This window comes from Entelurus aequoreus, linkage group LG28 (assembly GCF_033978785.1).
Source record: "Entelurus aequoreus isolate RoL-2023_Sb linkage group LG28, RoL_Eaeq_v1.1, whole genome shotgun sequence".
In the NCBI taxonomy this organism is placed as follows: Eukaryota; Metazoa; Chordata; class Actinopteri; order Syngnathiformes; family Syngnathidae; genus Entelurus; species Entelurus aequoreus.
Genome location: NC_084758.1, coordinates 5,512,394 through 5,524,893, shown reverse-complemented (window position 1 = coordinate 5,524,893; position 12,500 = coordinate 5,512,394).

Here is a 12,500-nt window from a genome sequence, read left to right as displayed (position 1 = left end):
GTTGTCACATCATGCCCATATATGGAAGAAATTTACCCAAAGTGCCTTGCGCGAGTCCGACAATGTAGTCAATGAGCTCCTTCTTTTTCCCTATCATGGTGTTGTGGGGCAGACTGGCTCGTACATGCACATGCATCCTACGCTGTTGCGTATAGTTCAGGGGTGTCCGAACTATTGATGCTGATTTTTGTCTCCATCTATGAGTCATTCGGGTCACTTCCCTTTAATTATGCACAGCATTACTTGTACGAATCTAATGCAAACAACCTTCCCTAGTCATGGTGCAAAAAAAATAAAAAATCCAACCAACACAAAATGTTAACAGACTTGGTCGACAAACTTTGTGAGTATTATAAAAAATGTCCATTCACCATAAAAAAAACAAAAAACTAAATTATACCAATTTAAATCCATTACACAGCCTTATGGGAAAAATGCCAAACACTCTCCACACTTATCCATGTTTGGCGCAACACAAAACCTTATCAGCGGTTTATTCGTGGTGCAATTTGGAATATTTTCACATTTCCCGAAGAGCTACAGTTTGGTGGCCATATTGGCCAGTAAGCCACACCCCCCACCCGTTAATTTTGTTGTCCCGTTCCACAAGATTTCGTCAAAGATGGCGGGAGATCAGCAACGACTCTTTGGAATTTTGACCAAAAAATATCGTTTTTTTCCCGACATGGCAGCAATCATAAGTTTAATAAGTAACCTTGCCCTGTGAATCTAATGCAAACAACCTTCCCTCGTCATGGTGCAAAAAAAATAAATAAAAAATCCAACTGACACAAAATGTTAACAGACTTGGTCGACAAACTTTAAAAAATGTCTATTCACCATCAAAAAAATAATAAATAAATAAATAAATGTATTTATTTATTTAAAAAAATAAAAATAAAAATACAGTTTGGCGGCCGTATTGGACGTTTACGACTTTGCCCGATAAGCCCCCCCCCCTCCTTGGTAATTTTCTTGTCCCGTTCCACAAGATTTCGTCAAAGATGGAGGGATATCAGCAACGACTCTTTGGAATTTTAGCCAAAAAGATAAAACATTTTCCCGACGTGGCAGCAATCATTAATTTAATAATAATGACTGTGAATCTAATGCAAATAACCTTCCCTAGTCATGGTGCAAAAAAAAAAAATCAAAAAAATCCAACTGACACAAAATGTTAACACACTTGGTCGACAAACTTTAAAAAATGTCCATTCACCATAAAATAAATTACAATTTAAATACAGTCTGGCAGCCATATTGGACGTTTACGACTTTTCCCAATAAGCCACGCCCCCCCCCCCCCCAATAATTTTGCTGTCCCGTTCCACAAGATGGCGTCAAAGATGGCGGGAGATCAGCAAAGACTCTTTGGAATTTTAGACAAAAATATATCGTTTTTTTCCCGACGTGGCAGCAATCACAAGTTTATTAAGTAATCTTTCCCTGTGAATCTAATGCAAACAACCTTCCCAAGTCATGGTGCAAAAAAAACCATCAAAAAAATCCAACCAACACCAAATGTTAACAGACTTGGTCGACAAACTTTAAAAAATGTCCATTCACCATAAAATAAATTAAAATTCAAATACAGTCTGGCAGCCATATTGGACGTTTACGACTTTGCCCAAAAAGCCACGCCCCCCCCAATAATTTTTCTGTCTCGTTCCACAAGATGGCATCAAAGATGGCGGGAGTTCAGCAACGACTCGTTGGAATTTTTGACAAAAATACATAGTTTTTTTCCCGACGTGGCAGCAATTATAAGTTTAATAAGTAATCTTGCCCTCCGAATGTAACGCAAACAACCTTCCCTAGTCATGGTGCAAAAAAAAAATCAAAAAAATCCAACCAACACAAAATGTTAACAGACTTGGTCGACAAACTTTAAAAAATGTCCATTCACCATAAAATAAATTAAAGTTTAACTACAGTCTGGCAGCCATATTGGACGTTTACGACTTTGCCCGATAAGCCACGCCCCCCCAATAATTTTGCTGTCCCGTTCCACAAGATTTTTTCAAAGATGGCGGGAGATCAGCAACGACTCTTTGGAATTTTAGACAAAAAGATATCGTTTTTTTCTCGACGTGGCAGCAATCATAAGTTTAATAAGTAATCTTGCCCTGTGAATCTAATGCAAACAACCTTCCCTAGTCATGGTGCCAAAAAAACGTCAAAAAAATCCAAACAACACCAAATGTTAACAGACTTGGTCGACAAACTTTAAAAAATGTCCATTCACCATAAAATAAATTAAAATTCAAATACAGTCTGGCAGCCATATTGGACGTTTACGACTTTGCCAAATAAGCCACGCCCACCCAATAATTTTTCTGTCCCGTTCCACAAGATGGCATCAAAGATGGCGGGAGTTCAGCAACGACTCGTTGGAATTTTTGACAAAAATACATAGTTTTTTTCCCGACGTGTTAGCAATCATAAGTTTAATAAGTAATCTTGCCCTGTGAATCTAACGCAAACAACCTTCCCTAGTCATGGTGGAAAAAAATTAAAAAAAATTAAATCCAACCGACACAAAATGTTAACAGACTTGGTCGACAAACTTTAAAAAATGTCCATTCACCATAAAATAAATTAAAATTTAAATACAGTCTGGCAGCCATATTGGACGTTTACGACTTTTCCCAATAAGCCACGTCCCCCCAATAATTTTGCTGTCCCGTTCCACAAGATGGCGTCAAAGATGGCGGGAGATCAGCAACGACTCATTGGAATTTTTGACAAAAATACATAGTTTTTTTCCCGACGTGGCAGCAATCATAAGTTTAATAAGTAATCTTGCCCTCCGAATGTAACTCAAACAACCTTCCCTAGTCATGGTGCAAAAAAAAATCATCAAAAAAATCCAACCAACACAAAATGTTAACAGACTTGGTCGACAAACTTTAAAAAATGTCCATCCACCATAAAATAAATTAAAATTTAGTACAATCTGGCAGCCATATTGGACGTTTACGACATTGCCCGATAAGCCACGCCCCCCCAATTATTTTGCTGTCCCGTTCCACAAGACTTTTTCAAAGATGGCGGGAGATCAGCAATGACTCTTTGGAATTTTAGACAAAAAGATATCGTTTTTTTTTCGACGTGTTAGCAGTCATAAGTTTAATAAGTAATCTTGCCCTGTGAATCTAACGCAAACAACCTTCCCTAGTCATGGTGCAAAAAAACTAAACAAATGCAACCAACACAAAATGTTTACAGGCTTAGTCGACAAACTTTAAAAAATGTTTATTCACCATCAAAACAATCAAAATTAAAATACAGTTTGACGGCCATATTGTACGTTTACGACATTGCCTGATAAGCCACGCCCCCCCCCCCCCCCAATAATTTTGCTGTCCCGTTCCACAAGATTTCGTCAAAGATGGCGTCAAAGATGGCGGGATATCAGCAACGACTCGTTGGAATTTTAGACAAAAATATATAATTTTTTTCCCGACGTGGCAGGAATCATAAGTTTAATAAGTAATCTTGCCCTGTGAATCTAATGCAAACAACCTTCCCTCGTCATGGTGCAATTTTTTTTTTTTTAAATCCAACCGACACAAAATGTTAACAGACTTGGTCGACAAACTTTAAAAAATGTCCATTCACCATAAAATAAATTAAAATTTAAATACAGTCTGGCCGCCATATTGGACGTTTACGACTTTAAGCCACGCCCTCCCAATAATTTTGCTGTCCCGTTCCACAAGATTTCGGGAAAGATGGCGGGAGATCAGCAACGACTCTTTGGAATTTTAGACAAAAATATGTTGTTTTTTTCCCGACGTGTTAGCAATCATAAGTTTAATAAGTAATCTTGCCCTGTGAATCTAACGCAAACAACCTTCCCTAGTCATGGTGCAAAAAAAATTAAAAAAATTAAATCCAACCGACACAAAATGTTAACAGACTTGGTCGACAAACTTTAAAAAATGTCTATTCACCATTAAAAAAAATAGAATTCAACCAATTTAAATCCATTACTAAGCGTTATGGGAAAAATGCAAGCTGGAGGGTTTAGGTCTGGTATCTGGGTCTGGGAAAAAAATTCAAGATTGCTGAACTTCTATGAAAGCACAATGTTCTCCAAGGTGCCTGCGCCTCGGTCTACAAATTCAAGTCCGTTCTTGTGGGTCCATTAGGGGGTCCCAAAGGAGGCCCGCGTGACCTCCGCCCCCCGCAGGTAACCAGAGTAAGCAGTCGGCAGGTGGAGAGCCAACCAGAAGACATCCTAAACTTCCCTATCTAATCCGCCGTCTCCTAATAAGCCACCGAGACGTTTGTGTCGTCCGGGTCTTGTTTGGACCTTTTGTGTCCGCCGGGCTAATTACGCCGCCGACGTTTAGCGCGGGGACAAAGCGGGAAGAAAAACGATCCAACGGTCACCTGAGATTCCCCCCCGACAACAGAACATCCTTGTTGTGGCGCTTGGCGAGGGGTTAGGGGGGAGGGGGAGGAGCTTGTCCTAAAACAAGTGCTTTCTCAGGAGGATTAAAACTTCTTTGTCTCCACCAAGACGTTCAATATTAGTGCGCCTCCATTTATTGATAAGATGTTCATCGTGAGAAGAAGGCGGGATGTGAGAAGAACGCTGCAGAACCACACAAATGTTCCCTTTTTTAATAAAGGAAGGACTCTTCAACTGCAACCTCAGCGTTTTATTAACTCTTGTTTTCAAAACAAAACAACCATTCCTTGGTGATTTATTATTGTGTACATAAAGACTGCACAAATATATATGAAACAACATATTAAATACGTATCACAGCGTTATATGAAACAACATATTAAATACGTATATTATGGGAATTTCCCAAAATTTGGGAATTTCGGGAAATTCCCATTGAAATCTATGAAACATTCTTCAAAGTTCTACAATTCCCACATTTTTCATCTGATTCAAACCGTTCCAACTTCAAACTGTTCAGCCTATTCAGTAATGGCGGGCTTTTCCTTGAAAAATTCCCAAATTTCCCAGAACTTCAGGTTTTCCGGGACATTTTTCCCATTCGAAATGAACTTCTACCATTTCCACATTTTTCAACCAATTCAAACCATTCCACCTTCAACACATTCCACCATCCTGGAAATTCAAACTACCCTTTTTCCAAGTTCCAAGAAATTATAGGATTTTCCAGAATTCCTGGTTTTCCAAAGCTCTATTTCCACCCTTTTTTCTGTTGACTACTTCTCCCAAATTTTTCAACCCACTTCAACAGTTCTACCATCAAAACATTCCTCTTAATTAGGACAAAACACAAAGTTGTTTTTTTAACTGCAAAAAATTCCCAGTTTTCCCGAAATTCCAGGAATTCCGTAATACCATTTCTCAACTCAACATGTTACTGCTTCAACATTTTTTTGACCGATTAAAAAAATTCCAACACCAACCTCATTCACAACATTAAAGTCTTTTTTTACCATTTACAAAAAAATTCCCGCTTTTCCCGAAATTCCCAAATTTTGGGATATTCCCATTGAAATCTATGAAACATTCTTCAAAGTTCTACAATTCCCACATTTTTCATCTGATTCAAACTGTTCCAACTTCGAACTGTTCAGCCTATTCAGTAATGGCAGGCTTTTCCTTGAAAAATTGCAAAAATTCCCAAATTTCCCAGAACTTCAAGTTTTCCAGGACATTTTTCCCATTCAAAATGAACTTCCACCATTTCCACATTTTTCAACCAATTCAAACCATTCCACCTTCAACACATTCCACCATCCTGGAAATTCAAACTACCCTTTTTTCAAGTTCAAAAAAATTATAGGATTTTCCAGAATTCCTGGTTTTCCAAAGCTCTATTTCCACCCTTTTTTCTGGTGACTACTTCTCCCAAATTTTTCAACCCACTTCAACAGTTCTACCATCAAAACATTCCTCTTAATTAGGACAAAACACAAAGTTGTTTTTTTAACTGCAAAAAATTCCCGGTTTTCCCGAAATTCCAGGAATTCCGTAATACCATTTCTCAACTCAACATGTTACTGCTTCAACATTTTTTTGACCGATTAAAAAAATTCCAACACCAACCTCATTCACAACATTAAAGTCTTTTTTTACCATTTACAAAAAAATTCCCGCTTTTCCCGAAATTCCCAAATTTTGGGAAATTCCCATTGAAATCTAAGAAACATTCTTCAAAGTTCTACAATTCCCACATTTTTCATCTGATTCAAATCGTTCCAACTTCGAACTGTTCAGCCTATTCAGTAATGGCGGGCTTTTCCTTGAAAAATTCCAAAAATTCCCAAATTTCCCAGAACTTCAAGTTTTCTGGGACATTTTTCCCATTCAAAATGAACTTCCACCATTTCCACATTTTTCAACCAATTCAAACCATTCCACCTTCAACACATTCCACCATCCTGGAAATTCAAACTACCCTTTTTCCAAGTTCAAAAAAATTATAGGATTTTCCAGAATTCCTGGTTTTCCAGAGCTCTATTTCCACCCTTTTTTCTGGTGACTACTCCTTCCACATTTTTCCACGCATTTCAACCGTTCCACCGTCAAAACATTCCTCTTAATCAGGAAAAAAAATGAAGTTGTTTTTTAAACTGGAAAAATTCCTGGTTTTCCCGAAATTCCAGGAATTCCGTAATACAATTTCTCAATTCAACAAGTTACTCTTTCAACATTTCTCAACGGATTTGGAAAATTTCAACACCAACCATTTCAACTCATTCAGACCATTCAAGTTATTTTTTGCCATTTTCAAAAAAATTCCCTCTTTTCCCAAAATTCCCAAATGTCTTGGAAATTCCTATTGAAATTAATGGGACATTCTTCAATTTTCCACAATTCCCACATTCTTCAACCCATTCAAACCATTCCATCTTTGACATATTCCACCATTCTGTAAATTTAAATTTCTTCTTTTCCAATTTCAAAAAAATTCCAGGATTTTCCAGAATTCCCGGTTTTCCAGAGCCCTATTTCCACCCTTTTTTCTGGCGACTACTCCTTCCACATTTGTCAACGCATTTCAACGGTTCCACCGTCAAAACATTCCTCTTAATCAGGAAAAAAAATGAATTTGTTTTTTAAACTGGAAAAATTCCCGGTTTTCCCGAAATTCCAGGAATTCCGTAATACGATTTCTCAATTCAACAAGTTACTCTTTCAAAATTTCTCAACGGATTTGGAAAATTTCAACACCAGCCATTTCAACTCATTCAGACCATTCAAGTTATTTTTTGCCATTTTCAAAAAAATTCCCTCTTTTCCCAAAATTCCCAAATGTCTTGGAAATTCCTATTGAAATGAATGGGACATTCTTCAATCTTCCACAATTCCCACATTCTTCAACCCATTCAAACCATTCCATCTTTGACATATTCCACCATTCTGTAAATTTAAACTTCTTCTTTTCCAATTTAAAAAAAATTCCAGGATTTTCCAGAATCCCCAGTTTTCCAGAGCCCTAATTCCACCCTTTTTTCTGGCGACTACTCCTTCCACATTTTTCCACGCATTTCAACCGTTCCACCGTCAAAACATTCCTCTTAATCAGGAAAAAAAATGAAGTTGTTTTTTAAACTGGAAAAATTCCCGGTTTCCCCGAAATTCCAGGAATTCCGTAATACGATTTCTCAATTCAACAAGTTACTCTTTCAAAATTTCTCAACGGATTTGGAAAATTTCCACACCAGCCATTTCAACTCATTCAGACCATTCAAGTTTTTTTTTTGCCATTTTCAAAAAAATTCCCGCTTTTCCCAAAATTCCCAAATGTCTTGGAAATTCCTATTGAAATGAATGGGACATTCTTCAATCTTCCACAATTCCCACATTCTTCAACCCATTCAAACCATTCCATCTTTGACATATTCCACCATTCTGTAAATTTAAACTTCTTCTTTTCCAATTTCAAAAAAATTCCAGGATTTTCCAGAATTCCCGGTTTTCCAGAGCCCTAATTCCACCCTTTTTTCTGGCGACTACTCCTTCCACATTTTTCCACGCATTTCAACCGTTCCACCGTCAAAACATTCCTCTTAATCAGGGAAAAGAATGAAGTTGTTTTTTAAACTGGAAAAATTCCCGGTTTTCCCGAAATTCCAGGAATTCCATAATACGATTTCTCAATTCAACAAGTTACTCTTTCAACATTTCTCAACGGATTTGGAAAATTTCAACACCAGCCATTTCAACTCATTCAGACCATTCAAGTTATTTTTTGCCATTTTTAAAAAAATTCCCTCTTTTCCCCAAATTCCCAAATGTCTTGGAAATTCCTATTGAAATGAATGGGACATTCTTCAATCTTCCACAATTCCCACATTCTTCAACCCATTCAAACCATTCCATCTTTGACATATTCCACCATTCTGTAAATTTAAATTTCTTATTTTCCAATTTCAAAAAAATTCCAGGATTTTCCAGAATTCCCGGTTTTCCAGAGCCCTATTTCCACCCTTTTTTCTGGCGACTACTCCTTCCACATTTGTCAACGCATTTCAACGGTTCCACCGTCAAAACATTCCTCTTAATCAGGAAAAAAAATTAATTTGTTTTTTAAACTGGAAAAATTCCCGGTTTTCCCGAAATTCCAGGAATTCCGTAATACGATTTCTCAATTCAACAAGTTACTCTTTCAAAATTTCTCAACGGATTTGGAAAATTTCAACACCAGCCATTTCAACTCATTCAGACCATTCAAGTTTTTTTTTGCCATTTTCAAAAAAATTCCCGCTTTTCCCAAAATTCCCAAATGTCTTGGAAATTCCTATTGAAATGAATGGGACATTCTTCAATCTTCCACAATTCCCACATTCTTCAACCCATTCAAACCATTCCATCTGTGACATATTCCACCATTCTGTAAATTTAAACTTCTTCTTTTCCAATTTCAAAAAAATTCCAGGATTTTCCAGAATTCCCGGTTTTCCAGAGCCCTAATTCCACCCTTTTTTCTGGCGACTACCCCTTCCACATTTTTCCACGCATTTAAACCGTTCCACCGTCAAAACATTCCTCTTAATCAGGAAAAAAAATGAAGTTGTTTTTTAAACTGGAAAAATTCCCGGTTTTCCCGAAATTCCAGGAATTCCGTAATACGATTTCTCAATTCAACAAGTTACTCTTTCAAAATTTCTCAACGGATTTGGAAAATTTCAACACCAGCCATTTCAACTCATTCAGACCATTCAAGGTTTTTTTTTGCCATTTTCAAAAAAATTCCCGCTTTTCCCAAAATTCCCAAATGTCTTGGAAATTTCTATTGAAATGAACGGGACAGTCTTCAAACTTCCACAATTCCCACATTCTTCAACCCATTCAAAGTATTCCACCTTTGACACATTTCACCATTCTGTAAATTTAAACTTCTTCTTTTCCAATTTCAAAAAAATTCCAGGATTTTCCAGAATTCCTGGTTTTCCAGAGCCCTATTTCCACCCTTTTTTCTGGCGACTACTCCTTCCACATTTTTCCACGCATTTCAACCGTTCCACAGTCAAAAAAAAGTTGTTTTTTAAACTAGAAAAATTCCCGGTTTTCCCGAAATTCCAGGAATTCTGTAATACGATTTCTCAATTCAACATGTTACTACTTCAACATTTCTCGACCGATTTGGAAAATTTCAACACCAACCATTTCAACTCATTCAGACCATTCAAGTTTCTTTTTTACCATTTTCAAAAAAATTCCCGCTTTTCCCCATATTCCCAAATGTCTTGGAAATTCCTATTGAAATGAATGGAACATTCTTTAAACTTCCACAATTCCCCAATTCTTCAACACATTCAAACCATTCCACCTTTGACACATTTCACCATTCTGGAAATTCCAATTACCCTTTTTCCAAGTTCAAAAAAATTTCCGATTTTCCCGAAATTCCCTAATACCATTTACTACTTCAACATTTCTTGCCCGATTAAAACAATTCCAACACCAACCAATTCAGCTCATTCAGGACATTCATGCTCCTAATCATTTTCAAAAAGTAAAAATAAAATGTTTTTGATGATACATTAAACACATCACACGTTATGTCACTACTGATCCCACCTTTCCAAAAAAATAATGTTTAAAAAAATTATTTTAAGCCTTGTCCAGATGTTTACTGACATATAATAACTTTTTAATGCAAATCATTTTTGCTTCAAATATCTCTTATCGACCTCCTTGACTACTAATTACCGGTATCGGTCCTGAAAAAAACACATTTGTCGATCTCTAATTTAAATGACAATGCCGTTGACAAAAAAATAAATAAATTAAACACGCTTTAGTGAGTAAGAATAGTTTTAGTTATATTGTAAAACTCACAAAGGTTGCTTGGAGTGATGAATGACAATCCATACGGGTAGAAACGCTATGGACGGCTTGAACTTGGAATGTCACTTCTGCCTATTTTGATCAATTTTCCCAGGAGATGTTCCATATTTAGAAATAAAATGTTGATGTTCCTCTTAGACATAGATAATTAAATGTTTTTTGATGAAACATTAAAAAAAAACATCAAACGTTATGTCACTACTGATCCCACCCTTCCTAAAAAATAATGTTAAAAAAACTATTTAAGCCTTGTTCAGATGTTTATTGACATATAATAACTTTTTAATGCAAATTAATTTTGCTTCAAATATCTCTTATCGACCTCCTTGACTACTAAACACATTTTAAATGACAATGCTGTTGAAAAACCCAATTAAAAACGCTGTAGTAAGTAACAATAGTTTTAGTAATATTGTAAAACTTACAAACGTTGCTTGGAGCGACGAATGAGGAGTAGAATCCAGAGGTGTGGACTCGAGTCACATGACTTGGACTCGAGTCAGACTCGAGTCATGAATTTGATGACTTTAGACTGGACTTGACAAAATGTAAAGAGACTTGCAACTCGACTTAGACTTTAACATCAATGACTTGTGACTTCACTTGGACTTGAGCCTTTTGACTTGACATGACTTGCTACTTTCCCCAAAACCCAAACCGTAAAAAGTTATTTGGGAGCGCTCCGTATCTTTCATTTTATACGTCTGTGTCTATAAGCGTGTGTGCTGTCAGTACAACAGCCAATCAAATTAAATCTACATTGTTTTCATCACACAGCTCTCATCCAATCCAATTGCAGGACAACCACCGAACATGAGTTGTCAAACAACGCGGCAGTGAGAAACAATTATGCCAAAGTTGGTTTCGTTCGGGTATAAAAACTACGACTTGGTCAACAAAAAACGAATTGCCGTATGCAAATCACGCAGTTGGAATATTACAGACGGAGACGCAACAACTTCCAACTTCGTTCGACATTTGAAGTTGCACAAAGAAGGGTAAGTTTTGAATGTAAGATAACGTTTATTGGCTAAGTAACATGACTTTTATTTGCTGTGTAGTTAAATCAGTGAGGCTGCAAACTCACTGCTAACGTTATAACCATAGACATCTTATAAGGGTACGCAGCATTGAGCGCTACTGCCTACTGGCGCAGACGAGACGCGGGGCCGCCATCTTGGAGTGGTGATCCGCTCCACTCAGTGCAATTCATTTGTCAGGAGCAATGAACTGTCAGCGCATTTAATTCATCTTACCTCACTGAATACCACTCATTTTCACGCGCTTTTTTGTCATACGTGTAGCTATGATAACGGACACATGTTTTATTATTCATAGTTTGCTTAACAGTAATATAATATTCTTATACGCTATAAATGACCAGACGTCCGAGATCAAAACTGGGAATATAATCCCAGAGAAGGGGGAAAAAAACGGTCAGCTATTTTTAAGTTGAAGAAACAATATGATTAGATTATATATACATGCGTATATCCTACATAAACAATGTATGAATACATTAGATATCTATATATTTTAGGGACCTATAGACTGTAACTGTTGCTGCAGCAGCAGAGAGTTTATTCTGTCTTGACACTTTGTATTGATATTTTCTATTACATTCTTCCCTTAAATGATCATGTTTACAGTGATTGTTTTATATCTATTTTTTATGTATGTCGCTTTGGATAAAAGCGTCTGCCAAATACTTAAACATATATAAACACCTGAAAGTCTTTATATCAGCTAAAACCACCAATCTGTTTCACTGGATTCAGAATAAAACCAAATGCTGTCTTACCCAACAATGTTAGTATTTGAATATTGTTACTTGAAGACTTATTCCTGGTTACAATTATACTATTAAGAAAGTATTGTCTTATACTTTGCCTAAAATGAGAATGCATCATAATCAGTGGTGGCTGGTGAATTTTGTTTTAGGTGGGGCTGAAAGTTTGTAAAGCAAACCCCTGTAGGGGCGTCATCCTCCCCCAGAAGATTTATTTGTGATTCTCACATACAAATATTGAAGATCTTTGCTCCTTCTCAACTTTGTGGTAATGTTATTTTCATAAAATACAACCAATAGTATGTTAATGTTTGTTTTTGCAAATGTGTTTATTCTGTAAAGGAATGAGTTAAATGTTTAAAATTGTTTAAACTATTAAAATGACTGGTTAATAGTGCTATTATGAATTGCAAT